Source organism: Tympanuchus pallidicinctus, unplaced genomic scaffold (genome assembly GCF_026119805.1).
Source record: "Tympanuchus pallidicinctus isolate F22 unplaced genomic scaffold, pur_lepc_1.0 scaffold12, whole genome shotgun sequence".
NCBI classification, from domain to species: domain Eukaryota; kingdom Metazoa; phylum Chordata; class Aves; order Galliformes; family Phasianidae; genus Tympanuchus; species Tympanuchus pallidicinctus.
The window spans coordinates 14,531,484-14,551,288 of record NW_026294637.1 but is presented as its reverse complement, the minus strand read 5'-3'; the positions used below and the strand labels follow the sequence as shown (position 1 = coordinate 14,551,288).

General features: G+C 38.3%; 1 protein-coding gene across 5 annotated transcripts in view; it reads left to right on the top strand.

Moving 5' to 3' along the window:
• APBA2 (amyloid beta precursor protein binding family A member 2) overlaps positions 1 to 19,805 on the top strand; it is a 90,407-nt gene that overhangs the window by 12,992 nt on the left and 57,610 nt on the right. For 3 of the 5 annotated variants that reach the window (XM_052672296.1, XM_052672292.1, XM_052672293.1), the window contains exon 2: positions 12,032 to 12,121. The exons of 1 other annotated variant lie outside the window; for it this stretch is intronic. The gene's annotated coding sequence lies outside the window, so the exon portion shown is untranslated. The remainder of the gene's footprint in view (positions 1 to 12,031; positions 12,122 to 19,805) is intronic. One more of the 5 variants, XM_052672294.1, reaches the window with a different exon arrangement.

Here is a 19,805-nt window from a genome sequence, read left to right as displayed (position 1 = left end):
CTCCACCTTCACTGAAAACTTTTTTCAAGCCAGAGTAGGCAGTCTAAAGAAAGAATCTTTTAATGGCAGGCTAATTGCATACTTTGTTTTATACCTTGCATGTGTTACATTTAATGGTAACATTCTCTTCTATCCCAAAGGATGAACAATCTGTTCACAGTATTTTGCTTCACCCTTTAAGTTCTTTTGTACCCTTCATTTTGAACCACTCATGAAGGCATTTCATTATTTTCCAAACAGCTGAGTGGTCTTTTATTGTAATCACTACAATCTGCAGAGCACTTGACATCAGGTAAGTTTTCTTTCTCAGAGCTCAAGACTTTCTTAAAATTGGTACTTGGCTCTGACCCTGTCTTCCAGCCGAAGATAAATAGAATCCATAATGCTTCAACAGCTGTATCTGCCACTCCACTCAAATCCATCGCTTCCCAGAGAGAAGTGGCATGTTTGGGAAGTTAGCAAAAATTTCAAAGTGCTTATTCAGTGAGTGATGAATGCTTTTTGTTCTTTATGTAGCATCAGAGAAGAAACAAAGCTTTGAAATCTTCTGTTCAGGCAATAAGAATATTGAGTGAGGAAAAACAAGTAACAGGCTCAGTTCTCAAAAACAATAAAATCCCTATCTGGTTTTGCAATTTCATGGGTAGAAATCTGAGTAGAGTAGTCACCACTTGGTGATGCAAGACTTTTTTCAAATGTCATTCTTTGCATTGGTCATACAACTGTAAAAGCACTTCAGAATCTCAGAAAAATCTAGTCTGGGTGGGCCCAATTTTTCTAACACAATACTACAATAACATTTTGAAATAGATACTTCAGTAGAATTGAAAATAAGCTTTCTCTAACCTTTTACCTTACTAATTACCTCCTTCTGTTAGAGTTATAAGGTCCCAATCCTTAAATATACAGGGCATTTACTGCTCTCATAACAAATTTGAATCTCCAGAGGAGAGCATGATGATTAGAGGGCTGGACCACCTCTCCTGTGAAGACAGGCTGAAGGAAGTCAGCTTGTTCAGCCTAGAAAAGAGAAGGTTGTGGGCAGACCACGCTGCAGCCTTCCAATCTTTAAAGGAAGCTTATAAACATGAGGGAAATCAACATTTTACAAGGATAGATAGTGGTAGGACAAGGGGCAGTGGTTTTAAATTAAGGGAGAGGAGACTTAGATTAGATGTTGGGGGAAGTTTTTTACTGAGAGAGTGGTGAGGTGCTGGAACAGGCTGCCCAGAGAGGTTGTGGATGCCTCATCCCTTGAGGTGCTTAAGGACAGGCTGTGGCCCTGTGCAATCTGATCTAGTACTTGATCAAGTGGTTGGCAACCCTGCCTATAACAGGGGGGTTGGAACTTGATGATCCTTGAGATCCCTTCCAACCCAAGCCATTCTGTGATTTGTATAAGTGCTTTCTGTGTTTCTGGAAACTGAAAGCTCTATCTGCAGGATGTAAATATAAGCTGCAGAGAACCAGAGTTCAAAGAAACTACAGCACACTGGGAGAAGAGTGTGACTCCCACCTTGCTACAACTTCCTTGCAAGGAGTTGTGGGGGGTGACAAGGTCTCCCCTGAGCTTCCTCCAGAATATACAATTGCAGTTCCTTCAGCTGCTCACCATAAGACTTGTGCTCCTGATCCTTCACCAACTTCATTGCCCTTCTCTGGGCATGCTCCAGGGCCACAGTGTCTTTCTTGTAGTGAGGGGCTGTTTCCTCCTTCTTGCTAGGCTTTTACTTCTCTAATTTTCCCTCTGCCTGTGTATCTTAACAACATCCTTGTATTCCAAGTTGCCCATCCCTTCTTCCAAAGGTGGTAAACTCTTTTTACTAGAATCTCAGCAAAAGCTCCCTGTTCAGCCAGATGGGTCTTCTTTCCCAGCAGCTCATCTTATGGCACACTGTCACGACAGTCTGTTATTGTGCCTTTAAGATTTCCCTCTTGAGGAATGTCCAGCCTTTCTGGACCCCTTTGCCCTTAAGCACTGACTCTGCAAGGGACTCTCCACACCAATGCCATAAACAGTTCTAAGTCGTGCCCTCTGCAAGTCCAGTGTGGCAGTTTTGTTGATCTCTCTCCTGACTTCACTAAGAATAGACAATTATCATTTTGTGGTCACTATGCCCAAGGCAGCTTCCAACCACCATGTCTCCCACAAGTCTTTCTCTGCTTGTAAACAGCAAGGTGGTTCCTCTGGTATCTTCCACACACTCCAGGAACCTCCTAAACTGCTTCTTCTCTGCTGTATTGTATCTCCAGCAACTGTCAGGTAAGTTGAAGTACCAGACCAGGGAGCTTCCTAGCAATGTCTCCCTAACCTGGGCCTCAGGGAGGCTGCACACTTCCCTGTAGGTAGGGTCCAGTGTATCAGGCCCTGTTTTCCTCTCAGAAGGGAGTGGTCTACAATTGGGAAAGACTGCATAGCATAATATGTTAAACTTTGCATTGCAAGCTGTTTTATAGCAGCCTTTTTTGCTTTACAGCTAAATCAAATAAATTCTGCCAAGATCCTCTGCATCCAGCAACCTACCAGTGAAGAGCATTTAGCCTACCTTGCTTCTCAACATTTTCTTGCTTAGTTAAATTGTTTTACATAGAGCGTAAGGGACACATAGTTTTGAAAATTCAAAGTAAATGCTGTTAGGTTTCACAAGTACAGGTTTAAAGTTTAGATGTTGTACCAAGGGACACAGTTCAGAGAGGAATTATTGGTGGTAGGTAGATGGTTGGACTGTTTGATCTTGGAGGTCTTTTCCAACCTTGGTGATTCTATGATTCTAATCAGATTATTTATGCAGTAGGATTTAATATCTGCCAATATGTTGCTTGATACTACTAGGAACTAGTTCTTTCATTTGAAATTTATGAATACTCATCTTCAGGCACTGAGGTTTTCAAATATCTGAATATTTGAAGCATCCTGGAGTTAGTAGTATCATGAGTAATATCTCAGTTGAACTGTTAGGGTTTACTCAACCAAAATGATATAGGCTTGATATATAGTTGGTCCAGTGTTGTTTTATTTTTTAAGACAACACTAACCCAGTGGCTTGTTGAGGAGAGACCTAGTGAGCTATCCCTTTGTTTTTTCATGATTGCAGAAGAGTGCTGCTTTCTTGTGCCCTCTGCTGATAAATTCAGGATAAGCCTTCCTAAAGGACATCAGCTGAAGGCAGCTCTCTAGCACACAGCCAATGCTTCATCTTTCCAAAAATCTTTCAGCTAGTAACAAAGAAATCAAACTTGTGCTCTGTGAGCCTAACAAGACCCTGAGCTTTGGCAGAGGTTGTAAATACAGATGTGATGGGGTTTTCCATCAAAAGCTCATGGTACCTAAATGACTGTAAATGGGGTTGCAGTAGCTAATGAGATTTTACACTTTGTGCAAAAAAGCTATTCATATTTCTGTAGGGGGAGCTCCATGCAATACATTGTGGTATAGAAGTACTTCTGTGTGTAATCTAGGTATAAGCTGTCAAGTGATGCTGTTGTTTCCCTTCTGGACATTATTCCTTAGTTGTGTAGGTCTGGCAGTCAGTGCTGGTAGTTGCTTTCCCCTGCCACCATTTGTTGCTAGGCTTCTCATCTGCTCTGCTATTTCATATCAGATTGTGCCAGAGACAGAACAGTTAGGTCCACAGAGAACAGCAGCTCTCTTAGACTTGCTGTGCAATAAGTGATAACCTCCCATAATACAGAATGCTTAAGATGTTAAAATGCAACAACAAAGGTGAACTCACAATATGAGTCTTGCTTGAAATGTCTAAATTGGCTACATCTTTACCCTGTTTTCAAAGCACATTGCCTATTCTTTTATAATTAAAGCTTGAAATTATGTTATGTATGCTGCAGTGATTGATTGCAAAATGAAAAAGGAATTTAAATTTCTATGGAGGGAAAGCTTCATAATAATTAGTAATATTCTTTTACAAGTTTGAAATGACTGTTTCTTTCTCAGAGATTTTCATCCTATTCTTCCTATTCAAGCATTTTCTTGTGCTGTATTTCTAGTGCTGTGAATGCCATTCTGGATTGCTGATAGACTCAAGACTCAAATAATTTGTAGTCAGATGACCAGGTGCCTTGACTGGATAATTCTGTGCTGGGTTGCATTAAGCTACCAAAATACAGGCTAGCACTTTACAAAGAGGCTGCATTCTCTTATAGTCTAACTAGGAACTCCTGCTGTATTCAGTTTTCTATAGTCTTTGAAAAACTGATGCAACGTAATACATCTGAAGTGTATTTTGCTACTTCCAAGTGCCACTGAATTGTTAATATTTTATGGAACTTCCTGCCTCCACTATTAAAAAATAATACTTTCTCTGTTTTGTACAACATTCAAAGGCTAGAAAAATGCAGAGAAACCATGAAAAAGACTATAGGGAAAGAGGACAGCTGAATATATTTCTGCACCTGTGCAAAGGTCATTTTCATGCACTAGAAATCTGAGAGATGCTGCAAGATGAAGCCTGTGGCAAATATGAAGCTGAAAAACAGGCAAAACCAGAGGCAGAACCTCTGGATCCATCTGCTGCTCTTGAGTGTAGAGAGATGCTTCAGTGTGTGCTGCAGAGCAACTAGGGAAAAACCAATTATTTCCGTACTAGAACTTTCCCCATTGCACAACATACATACAGTGATGTCCTTAGAGAACATATTTCAACCTTGAAAGTCAAACTGTCTTTCACAAACCTCTGGGTAATACTAATGCTTTGCAAACAAAGGTGCTTAAGTTTGATTGTTTGAAAGAGGAATTCATCTTTTCATGTGATATCTAAATTTAAGTTCTTATGTATCTCAGAGCTGCTTACTAAAATTGCTGATGTGGGTAACTTTGGTTTTAATATAGCTGCAGCTGATCCTGACTAGATTTGCTCTGCTTTGTTTCATAGTTCTACTAAAGCTTTGAATCAGATCCATTCATGAGGCATCTTGTACTACATACAGAAGTACCCCTAGGGCACTGTAGAAATTAATATTCCATCTGTGATTGTAGCTAATAGTTAATTTATCACTTGGCAGTCAGAAATAAGAGACTAGATTACTGATTAATTATAATCAAGCTTCACAGAATGCTCACGTGTAGGCAGAAGTGGAAGTGTTAACATACAGGTGGTGACCTTTTGCAATCTGCAATTTGTTCTGGTGGTGCTAAATCTAGTAGTTTAAGAAATAAATAAGATCAGTGGTAAAAAGTACCAGTAATTTTAGTTTAGCTAATTAAAATTTTATGACTAGCACAGAGGATTTGAATTCACAATATCTTCAAGTTTGGCATGGGGAAATAAAAGAAGTCTTAAGAGTTGACTTTTGCTGTAACCTGTCACATCTTATTATGCTGTTTCCAACCTTCTCTGATTTAGAGCAAAACAAATTTTTGTTTCTTTATTAGAAAGGTGAGGAAATAGCCAAATAACTACAACCAGTAGGTACACCTGAAATAATACCATGATTGCTCTTGTTAACTGTTCTAAAAAACTACATCCAGTAGTGACCTTAAGAATAATTAGGTTTTGTCACCTAGGAAGAACCTTCAGAAAAATACCACAAGGACATGTATGTGAATTCCAATAATCATCTGATACACAGTTATCAAATGAAATCCAGAGAAACACAAGAATATGTCCTCTTACATATACAGAGCTAAAAAGTGAACAAACAAATCTCATCTGCTTGTGTGTATGTATGGAAAAGAGGTGCTCTTGGGCCAGCCTCTTCATCTGGGTTTGAAACATCTGTGCCTCAGGTATAGCTCCAGTTATTTATGGCTGTGCACACATGCCTGCTCTGCAGTGAAACTGTTTGGGAGTTTGGGTTTTGTTTTTAAACCGTAATAATTTTAAAAGAAAAATGTTAGGCTTTTCAGGCTATCTAATGAATTCTGATGTTCATTTTTCCTAATGAATTCAGTGTCACAGGGTCAGATATAGCCTGATATGAAATGTGTCGTCCTTAATTTATCTCTGTGGCAAAGACATACAGTTACATTAAGGACATAACTGATTGGGGTTGGCTGTTAGCTTCAGGAAGAGGCAGGAGCAGGTCCAATAATTAGTTCTAAAAACCTCTATCTGTCAGACATTGTAGATCTAATAGATAGAGATCATGGCAGAAAACTCTGACAGCTTTTGACTCAGTCCTGTAATCCAGTTTCACTGCTACCATCTTTAGTTGAAACTATTCTTGGACTCTTCCACCTGTGGGAAAAGTGCTATCAAGAATAGTGACATAAAGAGCATATCAAATGATTTAGGAGTACTAAACTGAAGCCCTCTTGAAGTAGGCATGTGTGGGAAGGACCCTGGCCCTGCTGCATGTAGTCTGAGAAGGGATCCAGTGCTACTGTAGTTGATTTCAGGTGCAAAGCGCTGTGCAGACCAGGCTTTTCTTTTGCCATTAGTTCACCAGTTAAGCTGTATTGAATTGATCAGTGGATTCAGCCCAGATAATTGCAGAGCATCAGTTACTGTTATTGTGGAAATACCTTTACTTTCAATTGGAAAGAGTCCTTTAATTCTTTCAGAGAGCAAGAGGAAGGTTGTAGAATCTCCCATGTTTTACCTCTATCCTAAAGAAACAGATTCTGTTGCTTTGGAATGGGAACATTTTTGTTGTCCTTTATCTCTTAAAGTGGACAAGAGCTACCATACTTCTTTTCCCACTCTTCTGACTGTTTTGTTTGCTGTATTTTTTTTTAGAAGACAGTGCTAATTGTGTATATCCTCAGTACAGACTTTGATCTCATAGTAAGAGGGGAGTTAGATGCCTGCAGTGCACACTGCTGTTACTTCTGGAATATTTCTTTTTTCATGTGGTTTACACATTGGTGCTATTACGCTGCTTTTGTGTGACCTATAATTTTCTTGCTGGTCATACTTTTATTCTAATTCCACAAAAAGATTCATTTCTTAGTAGATTAGTTTGAAATACATTTAGACATATACAGCTATCTGTTTTGCTTGCTCATAACATACTAGCTTTTTTAATATATATAGTCTCCTATGTTGATTCTCTCTAATCAGCTACTCTAAGGCTGTTTCCATAACTCCACTGAAACCTTAGTGCTCTCTGCAGATGTAAAAAAGCCAGCAGCAGTCATGGTAAAAAGTGTCTTTACAGGGTTATTCAGCTAACTCCTCTGCATCATGTCAGGATTTCACCAATAAATAATTTTGAGGAAAGATCTTAAATTCATGTAAGCTTAAATGAAAGGTGAAAAAGTACAGTAAAAATCTTAGATCAGGCTTGTCCTAAACAAACAAGATATGCTTTTTTTGCTATAGTATAGTTGTGGTACATCAGGCTGGCCCAGAATTGGAAACACATTCTCATTTGTCATGCAGTATGATCAAGTCTGATGCAGATTTGTAGACCTGCACAGCAGTGATAAAACATCAACACTTATTTTAGTGCCACTCTGAGCATAAACAGGAGCAGTTTGGGGTATAATGCAGTGGATTTTTCCAGTGTTTCATTTATTGTCTGTAGCCAGTGATATATAGGCATTTTATATGCGGAGCAGCAGCTGTTTTATTTCTTCAAAATAGCTGTCATAATTGTGGTTTTGGATGAAAAGATAATCTTTCAAGATTAGAAAACGCTAGGTTTGGGACTTCAGTCCACAGATAGGTAGTTAATCCTAAATCCATTGAGCAATTCTAGAGCCTTCAGTTTTACTGCTAGTATAGTAAAGGTGACACTATTCATGTAGGTAAGAATTTGCAGGGCTGGGCTTTTTCATTGCTGAAGCAATAACATTTATTTTTAATAAGATGCTCCAGTCCTTCTGTGCAGACCTACGAAATGGTTGTTCCCCAGGCTGCTGCTTCACACAATAATGGTGTTTTGGGCTGCAGTTGGAGCAGAGAAGGCAAATAAAAATAAGGATAGATCGTTTGTGTCACTATGGTTTAAAGTTGAACTGATCAAGCAGAATTGTCTTTGCCTAGCTGCATGAAATCTGCAGTGACTACAGTAATTTGGATTAGAGGCAAACAGGAACATTTTTAAGTGGATTTAGAAAGACATCTCATGATAATCCTAATATGCTACAAAATAACTGATGATGTATTCAGAGTTACTTAGAACCGATGGAAGAGAGCTAATTGTGTTTTTATAGTTTAATATCTGTCCTTTCACATAATGTATACAAGCATGCATTTACTAACCCTTGAGTGATATATAGGAAGCTGTTTTTTCTTAGTTTATTTCTAAAGTCTTTCTGTACTATTTCACCTCCGTCCTTTTCACTTCATTTAAAATTCAAATCCATGCCTCCAGCACTATTTATGAAATAATTGATCTCTGGAAAGTAATAAGCACGCTAATTAATTTATTTTAAATTTTCACTTAAGTTCCATTACGTATTGACTTTAAGTATCCTTTTATATATAATTTTGTCTGTTCATTTCTCAGCAAACTTCATTGTTGTAAAACTGATGATAATGGGATAGATTGTACAAACTGCCCTAAAAAAGAGGAAATGTGAGGCCTTTGGTACAGACATAGTTCTTTGTACCAGAATGCTGTCATGACCTACAGGGAAGGGAAGTCCATGATAGCATAAAGAGGGATGCCATGGCATTTAGAAAAGTGACAGTAAAGCAAACTGTAAACTGTAGTGTCTCCAGGCAGCTCCATGTGATCCTTAAAGAATTTGAAATACAATTCAAGCTCCAATTATGCTGATCTGCAGCTAAAGTTTAGTGATGATAAAACTAGACGTGTTCAAGTGAGAGACTACATTACAGCGAAATACATGCTCCTTAAATGTTCTTGTGCTGTGGTATGTTTAAGAGCCATCCTTGTTAAGAGAATGTAACAGTTATTACAAAAGGTGGACATATTTGTTTCCAGACATTGTCTGCATGACTTGTGTACTGAGAAGACAGCAGTTTGATGAAGTGCACGTTTATACCATAGGTGTTCCCCTGCAGTATAGTAATCAGAGAACTTAACAGATTGATCAGGGTTTGTTTACTGTTAAAATTTACACTGCTTTTATACTGAGAGTGGATGTAAGTCAAATTGTAAAGTGCTTTTCCTATCAATAGGTAAAATGCTGGTTACCATTACCAGTATGTCACCTGATAGATGCAGTCAATGTCAGCATACTGTAAATTCATTTTTGTTTCTTTTGTTCATACATGTGCCTTTGTTGGCAATACATATTCTGTAGGAGAGTCCCTGCTGAAATATATCTTAATAACAATCAATGAATTGAAAAAGAAACTACAATTGGGAATGTAATGAGTGAGCCATATACTCAGTGTAAATTCAAATTAAATCCAGTAATTTCACTAATGAGTGAGAAAAAATTAGTCCCAATCACCCAGGAACAAATATGCCAGTGGTGAAATAAAGATAAACTGTTTCTAGGAATTGTCATATATCTGCATCTTTTTCTTGTAGGAGATCTTGCTTCCGTTTTCAGAGCTTGATGTTTTATTTGCTGAAGCCTGAAGCCCTTAGATACTGTACAGTCTATTGATTTTGTTCTCCATGCTGCAGCTAACGAAACGGATGAAAACATATGGTGATGAAAACGCTAGGAGTTCTTCATCTTCATGGCACTGTACAAACATTGGCTAATGGACAACTATTATCCTCATTTTCTCCTATTATCTGAAAAATGTTTTGTTCTTTCTGGGGGAGAAATAAGAAGACTAGCTTAATTTTGCAGAACCAAAATGTTGATGTTCTGTTAGCACCTGGGACCACAGAGTGGAGTATTAAAATGAAATATTGAGTTTAGCATACAAATTAAGCCAGCCTGGTATTCTGGGTTTCTCCAAGCACTTTTTTCAGAATCAAAGGAAACAAGTAGGTGTTCGCTTGTTGGCACAAGCAGGAAAATGTCTGTTCATCTCCCAAGCATAAATAATAGAATGAAGTCTGTCTCTTTTCATGCAGGAATTGAACAGAGTTGTAAGATGATAATTACAGATTGTGAGATCTTTCTTCAAGCAAAGGATCTTATGAATTTAAGCTAAAACAAAACATATCTCATTTGACAATGTCAAATAAAAGTTAAGAAGTTGGCACTGTCAAATTTTTACATAAACTTAGAGGAAAAATAAATAGGATTTATTTTATATGTACAAGTAATATACTAGCATGTACTTTTTCATAAAGCATCACTAAAGGAGGCTGCAGCCAGTACCAACAAACAGAGCGTTGTAAGAAAAAGTAGAATCATAGCATCATAGGATCTTTAAGGTTGGAAAGACCAATAAGATCATCTAGTAATTTATGTGTAACTTATAATCTATTTTGGAATTAAGTGGAAACCTTTAGAATTCTGTAAATTGATGGAGGGATAAAGGCTGTCTTCACATCACATTTTGTTGGTTTTTTTTTTCCCAAAAATACGAGTAGAGCAGAGCCTGTTTACTGCATAAAAAGGAGTACGTTTGTTTTATCATAGGCATTATTAAGTACTTGCCCTGAAGATACCTTGACACTTAAGGTAGTTAGCACCTTACACAATCAATGTCAGCATCAGACATAATACCTTCAGGAGAAGTTTTACTTCGTTTTCTTGATAATTCTTGTGAGAAGTCCACATACTGCCCCTAGACAGGCAAAATTCTCATGGAAACGTTTAAATATTTTAAGATGACTTAAAATAGAAACAAACAGATATGTTTGCTTGTTCGGGTAGGGCCTGAAAGTGTTCCAGGAATCCACTCAGGACTCCTGTGAATCTGCACAATAAAAGTATAAATTTCTGTCTTGATCTGTCTTTCACTCAGATGGAGTAGCTGATCAGAAATAAAATGCCTTTTATTTTTATGTGTAACTCAGGGACAATTTATGTCTTCCTGAACCCCTCTCCATTCCCCAGATTAAACATAATAATAGACTCAGAATTTATTATTCATATTCTACTTGAGATATATATTTATTCTATGAGTTCTAGGTTGCTCAGGACTACTGTAGAAAACTACAAATAAACATTATATTTTGGACAAGAAATTCCCACATACTCTCTACTATTTATTTACTAGGCTTAATTTTTTTTAAAATTTTTTTTGTATTCTTGGATAATTATGTCTTTGTGCAACACCTTGGCATAGTAACCTCTATTTGTCCTCTATGGTAGTACCAGTGGTCCTCTGTTCTGGTGATTCCTTTCTTCATGCCTTAAAAAGAGGGTGAACAGGTCTTTTCTGCCAAGACAGCAGACCTTTCTCATTCCAAAAATATAAAGTTATTCCCTCTTTGACCTTTAAGAAACATAATTGCTAGAGTTTTATTTGACTGAAATCCATGGGGTTGTTCATCACATCATATTTGCTAGGAAGCCTGGCAGCATTTCTGTAAATGCTGGTGTTGGAATGCTACTTATTCATTCAGCACGCATTCTTGGTTCTGTGGTGAGACGTAGAAAATTGCTGCAGTATGGTGCAGTGGTACATCAGCTTGCTGCCACCTTTTGGCACTGATCCCAAAGGTTGAATCTTACTGCAGCCAAGTTTTGCCGTACTTCTAAGCCTTACTGTGTAAAGGGCTTGAGAAAATTAACTGCTCTCTAATTGTAGATCGCAAGGACATTATAATAAAACTATGTAGTAATATACTTGCAATGCAGTATAAATGGCAGATTGTATAATCTGAAGTAAAATACAATAAAATGTATTGTAAAAGAAACACCACAATAAGCAGAGAGAATGTGTTTAGAATGCTATGGAACCAAGTTATTACTGCAAGATCAATTAAAAAATTAAATCTGATTGACCTCAGAGATGTATTTAAATGACTTTGGTACGAAGAAGTACTGTCTTGGGCACAGCATCTAGGAAATGCACCATATGAGCTGTAACTTTCTTTCATGGACTTTTAATGAGATCATTTAGTCACTATGTGAGACTGCATGCCTTTTAAACACAGTTTTAACTTCAAAGGTATTTTTGTTTTAGAAATAGCACTAGAAATTATTTTGAGTCTAAAGCAGACTCATTCCTCTAAAATTTTTGCAAGGTTCTAATTTATTGTTTCTTTTGTTTAAAAATTCATGCTTGCATTGCTGCAGCAGCTGCTTTAGAAGACCTAAGACCAAATCCCTTGCAGAGCTGGACAACTCAAGAGCTGTAAAACTGTTGGAAAAGTTTTCTTGTCCTTGGTAAGTATTTCCATCTCGCCACATACTCTTGGGGCAAGTCACCTCAGACATAAATTTAAACACATCTGCAAATGCTGATATGGTGGCTACAACTAGATCCTCAGTTGTCTTCATCACCTATATGTTAAAATGGATTTAGCAAACCACTATATTCCTCCTCCTCACTATATAACTCTGCCTCAGTTGGTGCTGGAAGGAATCTTTCACTTATTCACCTAAGCACAGCAGTAGCTCTAAAAGCATGGAAGTGTGTTCCTGTACCTCTGTGAGCCTCTGTACCTTCAGTACCTCTGCAGCTCAGGAGGCACAGAAGCCCCTTGACAAACTGGGATTCTGAGAATTTAGCTCACACTGAAGTAGCCCTATACAATGTTGTTATTTAACAGTGCACCCGGGATTACTGACAAGAATATTCACAAAACATTTAGAATGCTAATGATATCACTTACTCTAGCTGAACGTTCTTCATAATCTTATCCAGCTTGTGCAGAAACATTGTCTGTGTTCCCCTGAACTGCGCTGCTTAAGGTATTCTTTCATAGAAGTAATCTTAAAGAGTCTGGTCTAAATCCTAAAAAAGAGGAAAAAAGAAAAAAATCCAAATTAAGATGCAACTCTTAGTATAAAATAGTGAGCTGCTTACTAAGGGGAGTATGCATGAAAAACTTAGATTGAGAGTAATATTTCAAATGCAGATACTTAATTTCATCTGCCAAGCTGTATCAGTTTATTTTTTGTTTCATGATTATATTCTGGTTAGTGTGATAAGGATATTCACTAATATATAAAATATATCTGAAGTATGTCTCTATTGGAGTGAACGCATGGGCTCTTGATTTAACTGAGAGAGAAATGCAGGAGATCATGTAGAGCTTTACTGTTAAGATTTTGAACTGACTGAAACAGTAACATACAAGTTCAGTTGTCATTAATCTAGTGGGTGAAAAACCTTTATAGGTCATTTTGCTCCAACTCTAAAACAGGCAAATGTCCTCTTCTTTCGTCTGAGAATGGATGTTGCACTGAGAAATGCAATGTGTTGAGATCTCAATAACTTAAAATGACTGCATGCCTGTTCATTTAATGACTGTTATTTTTTCCATACTTTTGTGCATAGGAAAAATACTAGTACAAATTTTATGGAAGAAAGGATGATGCCACAGTATTTGCAGCAACACATTGTAGGTGCCAAGTACATTGAGGAAGATGTATACAAAAATCAATGGATGTAGAAATATCACCCTAAACTTCTATTCCTCTCTTATGTTTAAGCTATTAGACCAAATTGCATTCCTCCAATGACACTGCTGTAGAGTTGCTTTCTATTTTGAGATTTCTCATTCTGGTAGTCAAAGATCAGAACGACTGCTTTGTTCTCAACTGTCTTCACCACTGCCAGCATGTTTTCCTTCTTGAAATGGTGCCCTCCCCTACCAGTCTGTCATGATTCTATCCATTTCTGTGTCCTGAAATATTTTTTGAAGGTATTCATCCAAGGAATCTCCTTTGTCTGTAGAGGTCTGTACAGCCCTGTTCATTGTTCTGTCTTTTTTCCTTCACCCCTTAGTCTCAGTAATTATCAAACACAAATTCAGTTTCCCCCCGCAGACAATACTTTTTTATCTATCATTCAAGCCAGCAATTAGCATCTCTCTATTTATGTGCTTATATGTAGCATATTCTTTCAGTATCATGTCCATGTAAGTCAGCTTCTTTTATATATTCTAATTAAGTCATCTGATTTTTGTGATGCTTCCTCTGACCTTGGTGAAAGCAATTTCTTTTATATATGATCAGTCTACCACTGCAAAGATCATTTTCTCACACCCTGATGTGACTGCATCACCTCTTATCTTGACAGCACTGCTTCCAATTGCCATTACAATAATAATAATGATTTTTAAAAATGGCTATTCAAGTGAAAACTTCGAAAGTTTTTATTTTCTGTTCATCAGCCAACTGATGAGACTCGATGATATTTGAAGTCATGGCATTCAGGTGAACTTCCCAGTGACTGGAAAAAAGGCAGTATAGCACCCATTTTTAAGAAGAGTAGGAAGAATGCCCCAGGGAACTACTGACCCATTAGCCTCACCTCAGTGCCAGGGAAGATCATGGAGGAGATTCTCCCAGGAAGCTATGCAAAGGCACATGGAATTGAGGGAGCTGATATGGGACAATCAGCATGGCTTTACCAAGGGCAAGCCCTGCCTGACCAACTTTGTTGCTTTTTATGATGGCATAACCACATGAGTGGACAACGGAAGATAGAAGATACACTGATGTCATCTATCTGGACTTCAGTAAGGCCTTTAATGCCATTCAGTGAGAACTGGACAGGTTCGAGCAGTGAGCCCAGGACCTCAAGAGATTCAATAAATCCAAGTGCAAGGTCTTGTGCCTGCCTAGATCGTGGCAACCCCTGCTATCCGTACAAGCTGGGAGATGTAAGGACAGAGCGCAGCCCTGCCAGAAAGGGCCTGGGGGTACTGGTGGATGGCAAGCTGGGCATAAGCCAGCAATGTGCCCTTACAGCCCAGAAAGCCAACTGTATCCTGAGCTGCATCAAAAGAAGCATGGCCAGCAGGGCGAGGGAAGTGATCCTGTCTCTGTGCTATGCACTGTCAGACCTCACCTGTAGTACTGCATCCAGATGGGGAGTCCTTAGTACAAGAGAGATGTGGACCTGCTGGAGTGCGCTCGCAAAAATGATCCAAGGGATGGAAAACCTACCCTGCAGGGTCAGGCTGAGAGTGCCTGGAGAAGAGAAGACTCCAGGTGACCTGACAGTGGCCTTTCAGTACCTAAAGGGGAGCCATAAGATGGAAGGGGACAGACTCTTCAGCAGCGTCTGTTGTGATAGGACAAGGAGTAACAGTTTTAAACTAAAAGAGGGGAGATTTAGATTGGACGTATGGAAGAAGTTTTTTGCAATAAGAGTGGTGAGGCACTGGAACAGCTTGCCCAGAGAGGTAGTAGAGGCCCAGTTCTTGGAGGTATTCAAGATCAGGCTGGACCAGGCTCTAAGGAACATGATCTAGCTGAGGTATCCCTGTCCATGGCAGGGGAGTTGGACTAGATGACCTTTAAAGGTCCCTTCCAACAAAAAAGATTCTATGATTTTTAATAAACATCTTGTGCCTAATCCCTTGCTTCTAGGATACAATGGTATGAAACACCAGAAATGATTTATCTACATCCTGCAAATTAATTTTGAAAATTTTACTAAACCCACCTGCAAAACAAAGAAACAAGCAAAAAGCAACAGAAGTGCTAGTGCTTACTGTGACTGACCTAGTCCTTGCATTCACTTTTGTAGGAGTCTGCTGGCTTTTACTTTGTAGTTAAATAATGAACTTAGGACATGGAAAATCTTCCTATTCTGTATTTGACCATCCACTTAGCTATTATGCCTAAATACTCTGTAATATGAATAGTAAAACATAATAGAATCTATTTTCTCTGTCTCAGTGAACTGCCAACACAAGGAAGAGGAATGTGTAGATTTCTCATCCTTCTCAGATGGGAGAGTAGAAATAAATATGAGATGCTATTTATCAGCTCATTTTTCTGATTTTTTATTACACTAATAATTTCCTTCATCCAGTAGGACAAAATGTAATTAAAACTTAGCTTGCATCATCTCCATTAAGTATTAGTGAAAATGTTTATGGAGTATAGGGTGTGATCACAGTTTCCCAAGAAGAATGCACAAATTAAGTTTTTTAGATAGTATCATGGATAAGATATAAAAATGATTCAATATATAGACTGTAATGCTGGGATCCTGTTGGGTGTTTTCAGCTTCTGTATGCACATCATGTCCATTGCCTTAACCTACTTAGAATGACTTTGGAGGTCTGGCTGTCTGATCTCTAGAGAGACATAGGAGGACTTCAGTCCTCAGAAGTTAGTAAGGACTTTTATTAGAAATATGGAAATGAACTGAGTACAGAGAGTGCCTCTGTTTCCTGGTGTGAGACTCCTTGCTTAGTCCAAGTTTAAAATTGTTCTGAAGAATAGCTGAGGTAATGTGAAATTATTTCAAACTCATATAAATGGTGTTAGTAAAGTTCTTCCTTCTCATTTTTTTCCCCCCATTAAGAATTCAGATTTTCCCTCACATTTACTCCAGAGGCATTCATTATGTTTTCAAAATTGTGACATCCACCTTGCATACAGTCCTAGGTGATTTCCTGCCATTGCTCTGAAAAGGTAGATTTTGGCTTCCACATAATTTCAGTATATGGGGTATGCACCAGTGATACAGCTGTATCAGAAGTGAACAATTTAACACCAAAAAAATTTATATTATCTCTTCTTGAACAGATGGTACCCTTCCTTATTCTGTAAGCATAAATTTCTGCTAAGCTCAGGATAATTTATTCACTCCTTAGAAGTGTAGCCAGTAGCTTGCTATCTAGCAGCATGAGTGTTCACATCCATCAACTCAATTAGTGATCCAAAAGCAAAACCCATCCCTTGGGATGTCATAACCATTTTGAGACACACCTGGGAGGACTTCAGGCCTCTGCACAAATAGGTGAATATGGATTTCTTTCATCCGTGAAATAATACTGTAGAGAATCATGTTAGGCTAAGAACTCCAGGCATGATTCAATACATATTACCAGCATAACATAAAACAAACCTATGCTTGTGGAAAAAACAGTGCTATGGAGACTGCTTTGAGGGCACTTCCTGTATAACTGTCACTTGAAATTACATATTGCTGATTTTCAGTTGCTTAGAATGTTAAAGTTCCTGTAAAGCTAAGGAGACATTTGAAGAAAGTTACTGTGCACTTTAATTATTCCTGTTCTTGAGGACATTTTGTGCTCAGCTGTTTGGATGAGTTTCAGCTGTGGTCTGAAAAACACAACCAAAGAATGAGAAAATAGTGTTGAAGAATAACCTCAGCATAACACTAAAACTTTTAAAATCTTGCAGGTAAAGAATTTGATAAGCATACAGAATTAGTGGTTGTATGCATCTGGGCAGACACTACAAATCTTGCATAGAATACACAAGATGAATGTGGATATGGTCTCATGACAAAGCATAAATCCAGATGCTGTTGGAGCCCTACTGGGATTCAGGAGTAAGGGCACAGAGCACTCTAGCTGGTCTCTATGAATCAGTGTAATTCTTGTTCGGTGGCATTTTTGTTTTACAGTTCCCTATCACTTTAATTATGCCTGCAGATCTTCTGCACCAGTTCTGTATACTGGAACAGTCAGGATATGTTTGTAGCTAGAGTTGTAACAGCTTGGGCCCCAAAGCCCCAGACACAGCACTGCCATCTAAGAGTGAGATTAGTCAACAATTTGATGATGTTTATTTTTAGTCTTACAAATGCAGTGGGTCGTAGCTTCACCCCACTGAACAGCTCACAGGTAGATTTTTCTAAAGATATGACAGTACATAAATGATAATTTTGGACAATTTACAGTGATTTTTCCTCTGGGAGTTGAATTTGTGAGCTTTGCAAGTGTAAGCCTGAGGACAAAAATAGAATAATACTTTGGCATAGTCTTAGATCACCTGACACACTGCAAAATTCATCTTCTAGGCCTCCTATCATTATTTCAACAGCATGTTCCTTAATGGTGACATTCTTGTCGATGCTGCATGGGTGGGTTTTCTCATCAGTAGCTGTCATTATCCTTTGATCCTTTTTCATTTTCCATTTGCTTTACCAGTTTCTCCTCCCTTTCTCATTTTCCATTTTTCTCTCATTTATCAAAGTGCCACATCTTGTGGACATCCCTGGCCACTTATCTAATCATAACAGAAAGTCCTCTAAAAGAATTTTCAGTTTAGATGCTTTCTTATGAGCCTTCAGATGTTGCCATTGTTTCATGCATTTGTAGAGGCAAGCAGTTCAGAAAGTGTCATGTTTTCTGAAGTGAGCTTAGCAGATTAAAGTGTAGTGTATTTTATTATTTATTATTTAAACTCAACCTGCTTCAGATTACCTGCTTAGTTTTCATCTATGATTTGTACCCACTTCAAAAATTGATTCTTTTGTAAAATAAGTGAAGATTCACCTTAGTAGATTTATTATTAAAATTTACATACTTTTATTGAAATTAACAAATGTGGAAAACCATACTTAGCAAAGCTATAACGATTTTGAAGGATTTGAGTCTTGTTTAGACAGAGATACCTCAATGCATTCTCTTGATTCACTGCCTGCAGTACCTCTCCTAAAATACATGTCCCGGTTGCTTTAATCTAAAACATAATTACTATGTAATGGAAGTAGTTAGAGATAGTCTTTTCTTAACAGATGGAAGAGAGAATGATATTCTGCTTAATAGTTGATGCTTTATGAAATATGCTAGTTAAGAAAAGCAACAGTATCCCAACTGTGGTGGCTGCTTGGGGATGCCAAACTGATGTGAATTCCATCTTTGTGATGAAATGTTGTAATAATGACAAAAAATTCTGCATACTGTAATAATGTACCCTGAAACAACAACAAAAAAAAGCAACATGAATGCTTTGGTCTGTAACTATGAAATTCTTACTGCATTCAGTTTAAAATGAGATTGGTCACATGGAGACTGGTCACAAATGGTGTCCCTCAGGGGTTTGTTGTGGAAATGGTGCACGTCAACATCTTTATCAATGACACAGACAGTGGGATTGAGCTGGCTGATGACACTAAGCTGAGTGGTGCAACTGACACAATAGAAGGGAGGGATGCCATCCAGAGGGACATGGACAGGCTTGAAAAGTGGGCCCACGTGAACAGAGTGAGGTTCAAAAAGGACAAGTGCAAGGTGTTGTGCTTGGGTGTGGCAATCTCAGATATATGTGCAGACTGAGAGAAGAACTCATTGAGAGAAGAACTCACTGAGAGAAGACCTGCAGAGAAGGACTTGGGGGTCCTGATGAACAAAAAGCTGGCCATGAGCCAACAGTGTGCGTTTGCAGCCTGGAAGGCCAACAGTATCCTGGGCCACATCTAAAGGTAGGTGGCCAGTAGAGCAAGGGAGGTGATTGTCCACCTCTGCTTTGCCCTTGTGCAGCTGCAACTGGAGTCCTGTGTCCAGGTGCAGGGCCCCCAGAACAAGAAGGATGGGGAGCAGTTGCGGTGGTGACAGAGGAGAGAAAAAGATTTTCAGCTGAAGAATGTAATGGAAGTCTGGCATAGAGAAAAACTTTTCTTAGTCATCTAGGATAGAATTGTTATTCAGTAAATTGTTTTAACTCCTCTTCCTGAACTCTTATCAGTACTTTGCTCTTATTTTCCTATCTGGGTCTCCCAGAATTGGCAGTAGGTTAAATATGAATTTGGAACCTCCTAGGAAAGGTCATGATATTTACCTGTTGTCCCCCTGCTGAAGAACTGAATTTGTACAGAATTTTAAATTAATTATGAGATTTGAAAAGTGTTTTAAAAGATGTCAGCTTCTCCAGTTATTTTTTTCCAGATGAGGGAAACTTCCTGAGAGTTCATTCTCTTATGATAGCACTGCATCCTCTTGTACGGTACAGAATACAGTACAGAAAAAAACTGTAGCTCCTAGAAATGAAACAGCTGCTTTTGAGGACATTATTCCAATCTCAGTTACTAATTCCCACACTTCAATTGCTGCAGTATCTGTTGAAATGTAACACTTGCTTTTTTTTCCCATTCTTTTTATTCAAAAGGGTTTGTTTTTCTCCCTTTGAA